Here is a 12,368-nt window from a genome sequence, read left to right as displayed (position 1 = left end):
ACACGTGCGCAAATACATAAATAAACACACATATGGAGACACACATACACAATGGAGAGAGAAGAAGGTCAAACTCTGCCTTGCCCCCACCCTTGTCGACATTCCTGGAGCACCTGCACTCACTTAATATTTTGGCAGAAGTGGAAAAAAAGCTCCTCTGCTCAGCGCCTGTCATGTTTGTTCACTGAAGGAAACAAGTTTGGTTTTAATTAGAGTCCCTGCCAAGAGCTGAGGTAATTGCCACTCTGTATGTCTTGCTTTCTTTTTAAAACGTCTTTTTCTTTTGTTGCTTCATATACTTCAAAACAGATCTGAGTGGAGCTCATGCTCGCAGAGAAAAAACAGGATTTATCTGAGCATGCGTTAAATGCGGTCAGTGGGTGCATCCATGCTAGAAATTGAAAGTATGCAAAAACAGAAGGCCAGCAACCAGTGAGAGTAGCCAAACCTGCTTTGTCATTAGTTTCACAGGAGATACAGTATATGATAAGAAACATACTAATTTGAATAATTGCTGTCTTCACCTTCACCCCACCTCCCTCTGTCTGCATGTCTCTCTCTGACTGTTTTTGGCTCAGAACAAGGGTTTGTCCCTGAGGGGTCCGGGGTTCCGCTCTTACTTAACCCTCCTCATAACCATCCCCCCCCCCCCCCCCCCCCCCGCCCCGCCACTCCCCCACCACCCCCACCCCCACCTCCCCACCTGTAACCCAGCTGTGGCCTTGTGCAGCTCATGAAAATTCCCACCAAATTATTCTGACAAAACACCAACATCTGCTTCTGGGAGACACCCCCTTCATTACGCACACATGTATACACACATGCAAACACACTTATTTACATACATAAGGTCAACTCTGTTCAGTATTATTAGTACAGACACACGCTTACATACATATGGTGGCCGAGAGAGCCTAATGCATTGCAACTTAATAGATCAGAAAACATCTTCATTGCTTTTACAACACACAAAGAAACATGCTACAAATACAAAAAACACAGCCTCTAAGTTATACACAACACAAAAAAAGTTTCCGGCTACAAAAAGCTAATGCTAGGTGTACAGCCAATATCTCCAATGATATCAAATTCATGCAATCAAAATATTTACACCAAAATAAACTCACATTGTTATCTCATTTTGCAACCCCACTGAAGAGTGTTTGACTCTAGCAAATCACATTCATAAGTCTTGTGTTGTAACTCTCTTCCACTGTATTGTGTACAGCCTGCAACATTCCTGTATGTGCTTGTACTTTCTGTATTTCCATTGCATTTGAGCCAGATAAGTGTTTTCTCCATTTGCTTGTGTTTTTGTAGGATGCAGTTGCATTGATCCCTCTCTGCAACTGATACAATTTCTCACATGTTTATGCACTGATGTACAAGTGTTAAACACATACATAAATATGACAGACTTCAGGATCCTTCATCCTGCTGCTCTGTTGTGTTTCTGTTCCTGTTTCATCACACCGTGTGCAAGCAGTCACCACGTTGAGGTTGAGAGGGTGTGCTTGAGACAGGGAGACACATTTGTCTCCCTGTCTGTCAATATGTGGATGGGAATCAGGGATGTATTTTCTCCTGGGTTTTTCCTGACGGGGCCTCAAATGACTTGAGCACATGCTGAGCCTTTCAGAATGGCTTTTATTTTGATTTGCATCAGCAGGGGATGGAACGGAGCCTGCTCGGTCTCTCCATCTGAGCCCCTGTGGACCCATCAGAGGCGCACTCCAGTCCAGAGATGAGACGCCATGGCGCTGATTTACTATTCAGAGGTTATTCATCGCCTGTGGATAAAAAGACAATTGAATTATGTTGTTGGAACAGCCGAGGCTAGGCCAGAGCAGTTCAGGACGGATGATCTGCGTGAACTGAGAGGGAGAGATGAGAGAGAAAGACAGATAGAAAGAGATGTCTGATCTTTCTCATTTCTCCAGGTAACTCCTTGTTTCTCTGATCAGTTCTATATGCCGATGAAGAACAGATCTGGGAGTGTTGTTTGCAGCCAAGGTTGCTGATATTTCCCAAGACGTCTACAAAAAGCTCAGGGTCAAAGGTGAGATATGAGCTTCGAGAATGTAATTGTGGTCAGGTGAGTATTTCAAATTTCAAGCATCACTGATAAGATGGACATTAAGCATGATGTATTTTGATTATAAATACAGTCGTTTAGTTTCTACACAACATACCAGTAGTTAAAAACACTTTCATGTTGCATTATTCCCCCCTCAGCTCAGAAGCTCCGTCAGAGATGTAGTAATTTATTTGGACAAAAAGAATATATTAAAGAATATTTTAAAACATATTAACATCTTTGAGCTTCTACATATAAACATTTTTGCAAAATAGTGCAGTTTATTTTGGAATTAAAACTTAAAGGTTCTATACGTAAGAATCAGAAATTCCTTCTCATTAGTGACACTGGTGGCCATTAAGTGAACTGCATAAAACAATAATATAACGTTGTGTTTTGCACCGTGTTTCTGCAAAGCATCTCTCAGTCAGTCCAACCCCCCCCCAAACCCCTGCTGTATGTGTGCATGCTCACACACAAACACACACACAGAGGGTCCCGCTGTGCTGTGGCCACTGGCCGGTAAGAGCCAATCCACACCGCCCAACCCACAAAAATATGCGTTAACAGGGCTGCCAACTTTTGACTTCAGCTTGGAGAGATTTGTTCCCGTGGGGTGGAGGGTGTGTGTGTGTGTGGGGGGGACGGATGGATGACAAATCTTTTTGCTAATTTGTGTTTATTACGTAGCATTTTTGATATACACTCCAGATATTAAATAATACATAAAACATAGGATTAGAAAGATCTATGCTCCTCACCAAGTCGCTCCCATCATCCAACACTCCCCACTTTAGTCTCTGAAGTCTATCCAAATACAAGTAAACATGTCTATGCATGGGAGCCTGGTTATGTTTAAAAATTGGGGGAGCAAACTTGGAAAGATACATAATTGGCAGGGGGGTGGGGTGGAGTTGGGGTGGTGGTCCTCCCTCAGAAAAAAAAAAAGTAATTTAAAACAAATTTCCTGCATTTCTACACCACCTAACCTCTTGGATTATGTCAAGAAACAGCCACCTGCACTAGTCTAGTCTAGTCTAGTCTAGTTTGCAATAGAGTGCATCAAGAACAGTATAGAATCAGTAGATCAGAACAGGAAATGAAGAAGAATGGCTATTTCATATATGAAATGTTTTTCATCCCATCCAACCCTGTTTAAACGGCCTTAACTAACCTGGTGTGCTGAGCTCTGAGTTGCACTGATTTGAACCAGTTGTGGCCAGTTGTGGCGAAGCAGGGTCTCTTATTTGAGAGATTAGAGCTTGTTGGCAACCCTGTAAAATGTAAAATTATATTATATTACTAGATTTCTGCATTTAGGTACTTAAATTCATGATTTTTCATAGGCATACTAACCTAAAAACCTATTATTGGGCCTTGCGAGAAAGTTTCAGAGTGACAGAGACACAGAGCGTCCCCATAACCATAGTAAATTCTCACTCCTGCCTGCGTGCGTATGGCGCAAGAGGAGAGGGAAAGATGCTGTGCTGCTGCCAGAGGAGCCACTGACTGAGATTACTCTGAGCAGCATGCATGGGAATAAATTACAATATAATAGATTTGTGTAAACGTTGCACCGTTTTTGTAGTGGTGGATGCCGGTTGTTTGTTGAGGTTACTGGGAGAGAGGCAAGGCACTTGGGACCGCACAAAAACGTGACATTCTTTGGATTTTTGTGGAAAAACCGGCCTGAGTCAGTCCAGTCCACAGGCTGATACAGACAACTGAGAAAGTCGGGGAAGGTCTTATTTTTTAAGTTATGTTACAATCCATTTACTCATTGGCAATAACAAATGATTAATACATGTAATTGCTTCACAATTCTTATAGGACCTTTAATTCTTCTAATTCAATATGAGATACTGTGGCAGATAGAGAAGCCTCTGTTCAGTCCAATAATGCTCCCTCTGTAAACACTACACTCATGAGCTCCTTGTTTAATGGACATCATGTCATATCTGTAAGATGTCCAACATATATACAGTTGTAGTTAATGTAATGAGGTAAAAATACTGTCAGGACCAGAAACTCAAGCATCAAGTCTACGCCCAGCAGTAAAATTGTTGCTTGGATGTTCGACTTCCTTCCCCTCAGTGACATCATGCTGTTAGCGCCGACCTGCCATCGTTGCAGCAAAACTTTTATTACAGCAGCGGTGAGAGTGGCACACATTCTCTGTCATACATGGAAGATTAAACACTCAGTCACGTCTCAGGTGAAATAAACCACAAGAGACGTGCATTATGAAGCTCACTCCGAAGCTGAACTTTTGCGGCCACATTCTTCAAGTTTCCTATTAAATCGCTTTTTAATCACTGCTGCAGAAATGTCTATGCCAGATGCACCGAGGTGTTGGCAGGACATCCCTCGTTTTTGAAGGACATGGATGTTTTACCCATTTCCCATCACCCATGTGAACTCGCTGATATTAAATTGAAAATACACATTGAAATCTCGGGACACACACAGATTGCAGAAAATTTCAAAACGTCAACAAATGGAAAAACATTTAACAGCATGAATCTCTGTACCCAGTCAAGCAGCCGTAAAGTCCGTTGGGTGGCCTTTGCTCAGCGGGTGGCCCACCTTGGCATGTTATGAGTGTTGATTGTGTACAGTGTGAGTATCAATTGTAACACCCCCTCCTCTGTTCGCCAAGGGGAACATAACTCCCTGTGCTCCTCACCTCCCAGGACACAGAAGGTGAGCTGGACACTGGCCCAGATAAACGTGCCGTGTGTTCCAGCTGGGGTTGTGTCAGGATCTCCCGGACGGCGGAGGGACAAGCCCGTCTTTGTCCAACAGGAGCTGCGTGTGATTTAGTATCTTAAGAGAGTCATAATCACATCGGTGATCGGGGTGTTAACAGGCCCCCACAGCTGTTAGAAAGCGGTGCACCCTGGGAATGCATGAGGAAGGAACCTGCCAGCCCTCGGTGCGCGGGTTGCAGTATGTGTTAATCTCCGTACACACACAGCTTGCGTATGTCTAGTCGTCTCTGCAAGTGTAATATGGGTGGACGCCTCATTTCTTGTCCAAACACACCAACAGTTCTGGCAGCACATCAACAGTGTCACCCTGTGTAATTTAAGTGTCTTATGAAAAGCATCTGTCTGGGACATTGTGTCAAGGCATTTTGAGCGTTGTTGAGATATACTTTGGAACAAATGCCGAACCACAGTAAATGACTGGATTCAAAAATAAACATAACAACATGAAACAACAATATAATTTCAGAAGTGAAAAAAACCCATCATCTGCTTTAAATCAACCCGGAAATGTTCTCTCCTCACTGAAGAGATATTTGGAGGCCTTTTGATGCGTGGAGGGTGACCCAAAAATAGCCTGGTGGTTAGGCAAGAGGATCTATAGGGCATTGCAGGGAACTTTGTTCATGACCCACGCTCAAGTACCTCCTGTCCAGGGGCTGATTCATGAGCAGGGGTCAGTCCTTCAGAGTATATATCAGGTTCTCAGTTTGTTGCTTTTAGCAGCTGTTATTGCATTCAAGAGACTGAGCTGCCCCCACTGAATCACAGGCATGAGCCGAGGGGGAGGACTTTGCCCTCAAGGGGCCCAGCGTGGAGACAGAGCAGGAGGCGGGACCTTCGGGATGACGCTACGGTACTGCGGCCCAGCCCAGGGAGGGATATTCTAACACCGACCCATGCCAGGCTGTCTCCAGGCTGGCAGGCGAAGCAATGCAGGCTAGGTGGTCCGGCCTTGTTTACCCCTTCAGCCGCACGCACAGGCTTGTTTAAACAAAGTGGGTGCCTTCATAAGCTTTCCCTCGGCCTGTGGACGTCATCAAGCAGGCGCGTGTTGATGTGGCCTTTCCCAGGAGCACCCTGGACTGTGTACTCCAGAGAGAAAGAGAAAGAGAGAGAGAGAGATGTTGCCAGCTGCAGGACTCAGACCACATCAGCCCTCGTCCCAGTTGTTTGACCAGATAACTGTATGCCAAAAAACGATGGAACAGCATGAAAATCTTGGCTCTTTGGCAGCTCTGATTAACATTTGGATCCTGAAGTCAAACCCCGCAGCCAACGATTCAACATTCTTCCACTTCACTGTACTGCCAGCTCTCTCTGTGATCACTGTATGCTCACTCAATCACCTGTTGCCTGCTTCTCACAGGTGATCTTCCCTGAAACCGAGCAAGATCGTAAAGTTAAAATGAGTAATATCATATGGAAGGATGTCAGGCATGTTTATAATGCCATTTTTGGGGAGTTTTAACTCAAAAGATGAAACCACAGGTGTTTTCAGTTATTCTAATTAGACCTCTGCTTAGTTTGATGATGATGGGGAAAGCTTTCATGGAAATAATGATGGGAATCACTGATTATACACTAATGAGAATCATAAAGGTGTTAATTGTCAGGCGCAACAAAACTGACAGGTGAGTGGAAAATGTTAGTTAATCTCACTGACACGATCCTGAAGATTTTTAATCAAGCAAAGAAGTGAAAACATCTGTGCAGATGTACCAAGGCTGTGTAATGCCTTTAATTAACTATCTCTGTTAGACACAAACATTGTGGTCAGTTTCTACCCTTGAGAAAATATTAGCACTTTGATTCAAGATTCTGCATTATGAAAAATTTAGAATAAAATAAAGCATTTTAAAGACATTATGGGGTGACTATGAGCAGGTCGAAGTGTCCTTGAGCAAGATATTGAACCCCCAATTGCTCCCGATGGCTGCTTTGAGTGGTCGGAAGACTAAAGAGGTGCTATATAAGTGCACTCCATTTACCATTTACCATGCCATTAGACTGTATCTTTAAGGTGCTTTAAGGCACTGGTATGTACGTCTAAACAAATGGTCTAAAGAACAGAACCATATGACATGGATTTATCTCCTGAAAACAGGACTCTAGGACGGATAGGATGCTATCTAGTCATGCTGAAGCCCTTTCACTTAGGAATTTTAACGACAGAAAATCTCCTTATGGCGTACCACTGTCACTGATACCAGGCCACATCCATATCAGTCAAGGGCAGTTGAATGACTCATTAGTAAATGCCATGAAGTCCACTTGGCTGCTCACTTTATCATTAATCAAAGCACTGTGTCCCTTAATGGCAACCGATAGAGTGTAACAAGCAGTGCTATCTGAGTGCTTTGATCAAGCATGGGCCTGTTCTCTATCACCCTGCTGGCCCTTGGTGGCCCCATGTGGCCCTGGGTGGCCTTCTGTTGTCGGCCCAGCCTGGTCCATGGGGACAGGGTTTAGAAAAGGTGGCTATCTCAGATGTCCTCCCCTCCTCCATACCGTTCTTCTGCGTCCCCCCTGCTTCTCCAGCACATGAAAGCTAACAGAGGGCATGCTGGTCTGATCCCAGCCGCTGACATGAATTTTTGATCAATGGCTGGTGCCTCTGAAGGGCCTTTGCCGACACCGCTCCTCTCGCCAGCCTCCCCGCCCCTGATGGCACCCCCCCCCCACTCCTCCCCTTTCCTCTCACTCTAAAGCTTGGGCAACTCCAAATGTCAATGATGTTAGTTTAGCCATTGTACACGGCTGGCCGCATCTGAATGGGTGACTTGTCCCCAGGCCAGCCCCCTACAATGGCCTCCTTTCTCACTCTGACTTGTTCTCAGCATTTTCCCCCCTCCATGAAGAGAGGGCTCTCTCTCTGGCTCTCTTAGCTCTTTGGCTCTGCTGAGAATCCTGGAGCAGGAGTTAAACTGGAAGAGAGGGAGCGGGAGATCGAGTGAGAAGGCCAGAAAGAGAGAGAGAGAGAGGGGGTGTGAAGGAAGGATGGAGGTTTGGGGGTCAGTGGGGAGGTGGACCGTGACAGAGCAGTAAGCGTTTTATAACCAGAATTGTTACAGTGCGCTCTGCCAATAATTACCAGCATAGAGGAATGGCGGTAAATCTGGCTTTCACAGACTGGCTAAGCTTGTTAGTGTGCTTAATCGGACAGGGAAAGAGTGTGTTGTAGTGCTGAAAGCTTCGGGGACTGAGAAAATGTGCACAGCTTTCCCTAATGAAGAGTGAGTAAGAGAAGATGGGGTGGGGAGGTGGTCGAGGGAGGAAAAAGTCATACATATATGGTGAATTTACAGATCTGGATGGGTTGAAATTCCTCATCTGTGAGAGAGAACACAGTCAGGTATGGACTGACACAGAGTTGAGGGGCAGGCAGGCAGGGATATGGAGAAAGAAAAAGCAGGGAAGAAGGTTGGAGCCCTTATTTGGGCCCTTTATTTTTTAGGAGATGAACTGAGGTCCAGATGATGTGGTCAGATGTGGAGCTGTTTTTAAGTCTATTGGGCCAAGTCGAAGTCAGGTTTCAAGTATTGTCAAACCAAATGCCAAGTCAAGTATCGAGTTGTTGAGGGCAAATCCAGTTCAGTCGAGTCTCCAGAAGCAAATTGCAAGTCAGTCGCAAGTCTTTAAGGTCTCTGATAGCAATGAAAATCATTTAAACATTTTCTTTTGAGAGCTGTGTTAGTAGTGATTTTTACACTGCTGAGAAATCTTCTCAGTGTACAACGATTAAATATTCAAGCTGTGAAGCTACGCAAAGCCTGTCTGTTTGTATCTTATTTGCTGCTTTCAAGTCTCGAGTCAAACCATGTCTCACAGCAGTCAAGTAGCAGCCGTTCATTTTTGTGACTCCAGGCTGAGTCTCAAGTCTCAAGTCTACATCAACACCCTTCCGTCCCCGTCTAGAACTCCTTCATTGTCAAGCCTCTCGACCGCTGAAATAATTATTATCATTAAATAAGCTCCCTCATTTCCCATGTGGAACAGATTTATTTTAGCACGTTAAAAGAAAAACAATATGAATGTAATATTTTCTTGAACAGCTGCTGGCTGGACGTCTGCCAGATTTTTTGGAGAGGACACACTCTCATACACACACACACACACACACACACACACACACACACACACACACACACACACACACACACATACACACATACAAAAACAACTTACTCCCAGTTTTTCTCAATGAGGTTTTTACAGACACTGAACATCTGGAGCAGGACAGGCAGTGATGTAGAGAGGAAGAAGGGTAAAAAATGGAGTCACATATTGTCACTGGCTTTCTTTGAAAGGAATGAAGTCATTACTTTGGCTTGAATTATGATTATCATATCGTTTTATGATTCATTAATCTTCTATTAGGCTTATGTTATTCATTCAGTGGTTGTTGATCATTCTCATTAAAAGAAAAGTTTTAATGATTGACTTTACTTTTTGGTTTTTACACTGATTTTCCATTCTGTCACACATTTAAGAGCAAAGTTTTAGGTACAAAATAGCAACAGCAGTGATACTGCTCCTACATCAAATATGTCTTATACAGTCATACATGAGATAAAGTACCAAACATTTCACAAGAACGCTTCAAACACATTTATTTATGAACAGTGACTTAGAATAATAGCTCATTTTCAAGCACTGGTTTGGTTCCTGCAAATAAACTTTGTGTGCTGCCATCTACTGATGCCTCATTGAATTACTCCGACTTTGGCAGTCGGGGGGTCAGGTACGAGCACATCTGGAAGGCACATGGCCTCTGAGACAGATGTATGAGGGGTCAGGGGTCACCCGGGCCCTTTAATGCAGATTAAAGAAGAAAAGTGAAGAACAACAGAGAAGAACAAACCTCAGTAGTGGCTCCAAGGTTGGACAGCACAGAATGAGACTCTGATCAGCATCACTCAGGTATGCATGTGATGACAGGGAGGTTGATTGCAGAAAAAGACAGGAAAGAGGCTGCAGAAATTGTCCAGAACTAAAAAACACCCCTATTAAACTGTATTTAAAATGAGGGGTTTAATTGTGTCTTATATTGTTTTCAGATTCAGATTTTACTACAGTCCTTTTCTCCTTTTCTGAGGATTGTTATCACTTTTGATGGTCCTCCTTTAAATGTAGATGTCTTACGTGGCGTGCTGCCTGTGTCGAGTCTTTGTTCCTGCTGCTCCTCTGGTACTTGCTCTGCTCAGACATGTTTCTCTCTCCCTCCCCTAAATTCCCTTCTTTGAGAGAGAAGTCAGAGGTCAGGGACTGTGACCTACCCTGGGGGTGGGTGAAGGACTCCCTCCCCTCCCTTCCTTGAGAGATGGGCTGTGCCTCTCCATCTCTTTATTTTGTATACACCTGAATCCCTTATTCTCTCTTGGATCAACTGACAGAGTGCAGAAAGAGAGCTGCTGTATCCAGTTTCCATCTCAATTTTGGATTGTTCGGACAGATCAATAAGTGCTCCTCAGACGGTTGTATGGCGTCATTGTGCTTACAAAAATGAAGAATAAAGACAGAAATTTTTCTGAAAGTTCTGATCAAGCAGCTGAAAAAACATCAGTTTACATATCCAGTGGCCACAATGGCGCCTGTGGAGAACTGAATAGCATCAATTTGTATGGTTAAGTTTTCCAAAATACATTTCTCCAGCAGTAATCGCTTTAAGTTTTCCACATCCTGGAGAAAAGAAAAGACTTATAGATGATTCTAAAGAGAGGTTTAACCATCATTACCTTGTTCAAGGAAGTTAGTTCAGATGAAGTCAGCTTTCAAAAGTAACATTAGACAGGGTATGACTGTTCTCTCTGGACTCATATATACGTCCATGTGTTTTGATGTTGACCACCCTCCCTCCTCCTGTACCCCCTGCCTCTCCTGGCACCGGTCCTGCATGTGTGTTGGCTTCAGAGGAATTTTTCTGGAGCCTGCAGGAGAAACACGTTGCATTACACACCACTGTCTCCCACTGGCTGTGTCCAAAGCAAAGTGTTGCTGGCCGTGTCTCTGCTTGTGCTTCTCAAACACGTTTAAACAACTTGCCTCCTCTCTGCTCCTAACTCCCCTTTTTGACAAGCCAGACAAGCAAAGTGTTTGGGATGAAGCTGGCCCCGTCTCAAGCTTGTGTCTCCTCACAGTGTCTCCAGTGATCTGGATGATTTTTTACAATCTTATACCCTGGAGTTAAAATGTTTCTGTGCAGCCTGTTTTTATATCCAGATTTCAAAATGATGCACGACACTGTGATTATAACTCATAACTAATTACATCCTAATGAGTTGCTGTATTTCCATTGCTTTTGTCTGTTTTTGTGTTTTGTCAGTTGTAAAACTGATTTCAAGTGCACCAATTTAGCATTTTTTTCTGTATTTTTCACATTATTTCACTTCATCCCCATATTTTAATCAAGAGTGTTTTATTTTATCATTCTTTATCGCCTCTGTGATGATCATTTCATGAATTATTTTCATCCATTTCACCTCCATGTTTTATAACTGTGTTAAAAACACACTTTTCCTCTAAAGACATCTGTGCCAATTTATCATTTTTCTCCATTTCTCTGTTTTTTCTGATTTATTTCTGTACAGACAAATCCAACTGATCTAAAACTATTCCAAATATTTTAACAGTAAAAGACTCTCAAGCAGGTTAAGAGTCCCTAAAACCTGATGAATTCATACTTGGGTTTTGTGAGGTTTTATGAGCGGGATATGAGATTCTGCCCTTCAGCTTGTGGCATTCCTTTGCTCCTCAAATGCAATTATCTTTTCCCATTTGTCTGTTTTTGTTTTCCCTGTCCATCCCTCTTATACTCATTTCCTGTTTTGAGCTACACCAGGCTTTTAGCCCCCCTGCCCCCTTCCCATAAGTATGAGAGCATATCTGTTATTTACAGCCCCCAGGGGCTACCTGTCATTCTCACCGCTCCATTGTGATTGCCATGGTGACACCCAAATTCCACAGAGCGCAGGTCCCGACCCCTACCCGCTCCGCCATAAAGCTCTGACCCCTCACCTCCGCACCTGGGGATGCAGGTCACAAAACTTATTGCTGTTGATTAGAGAGTTTAGGAGGAGATGTGGAAGGAGACAGAAAAAGCCAAAGAAATAGATACAGCAGGTAGGTGCCACAGATAGCAGTAACAGTACAAATCTGTTTTGAGATAAAAATAACATGTTTAATGACCTTCAGCGCTTAAATGCTTCATGTGCATTTTCTTTTCAATATCTGAGGATCTGTATGTAAATGTTTGATCCATGTTTCTGTTTGCGTCTTTGGTCCTCACCAGCCTGGAATGTGTTTGTACATGTTCCTTTGTAGTGTGAGTGAACACTTCTCAAGCCGACAATATCCGTCTCTCTCAACCTGTGTGTGTGTGTGTGTGTGTCTTTCTGTGTGTGTGTGTGTGTCTCCAGTTTGCCATTGTAGACCTGTTGCCATGGATACAGAGGCAGCCCTGAAAAAGAGGACACATTAGAATGTGATAAGAGGCTGTTGTGAACTCATGACCTCCTGTGGGA

Source organism: Thunnus thynnus, chromosome 7 (genome assembly GCF_963924715.1).
Source record: "Thunnus thynnus chromosome 7, fThuThy2.1, whole genome shotgun sequence".
Classification (NCBI taxonomy): domain Eukaryota; kingdom Metazoa; phylum Chordata; class Actinopteri; order Scombriformes; family Scombridae; genus Thunnus; species Thunnus thynnus.
Note: the sequence above shows the minus strand (reverse complement) of the source record.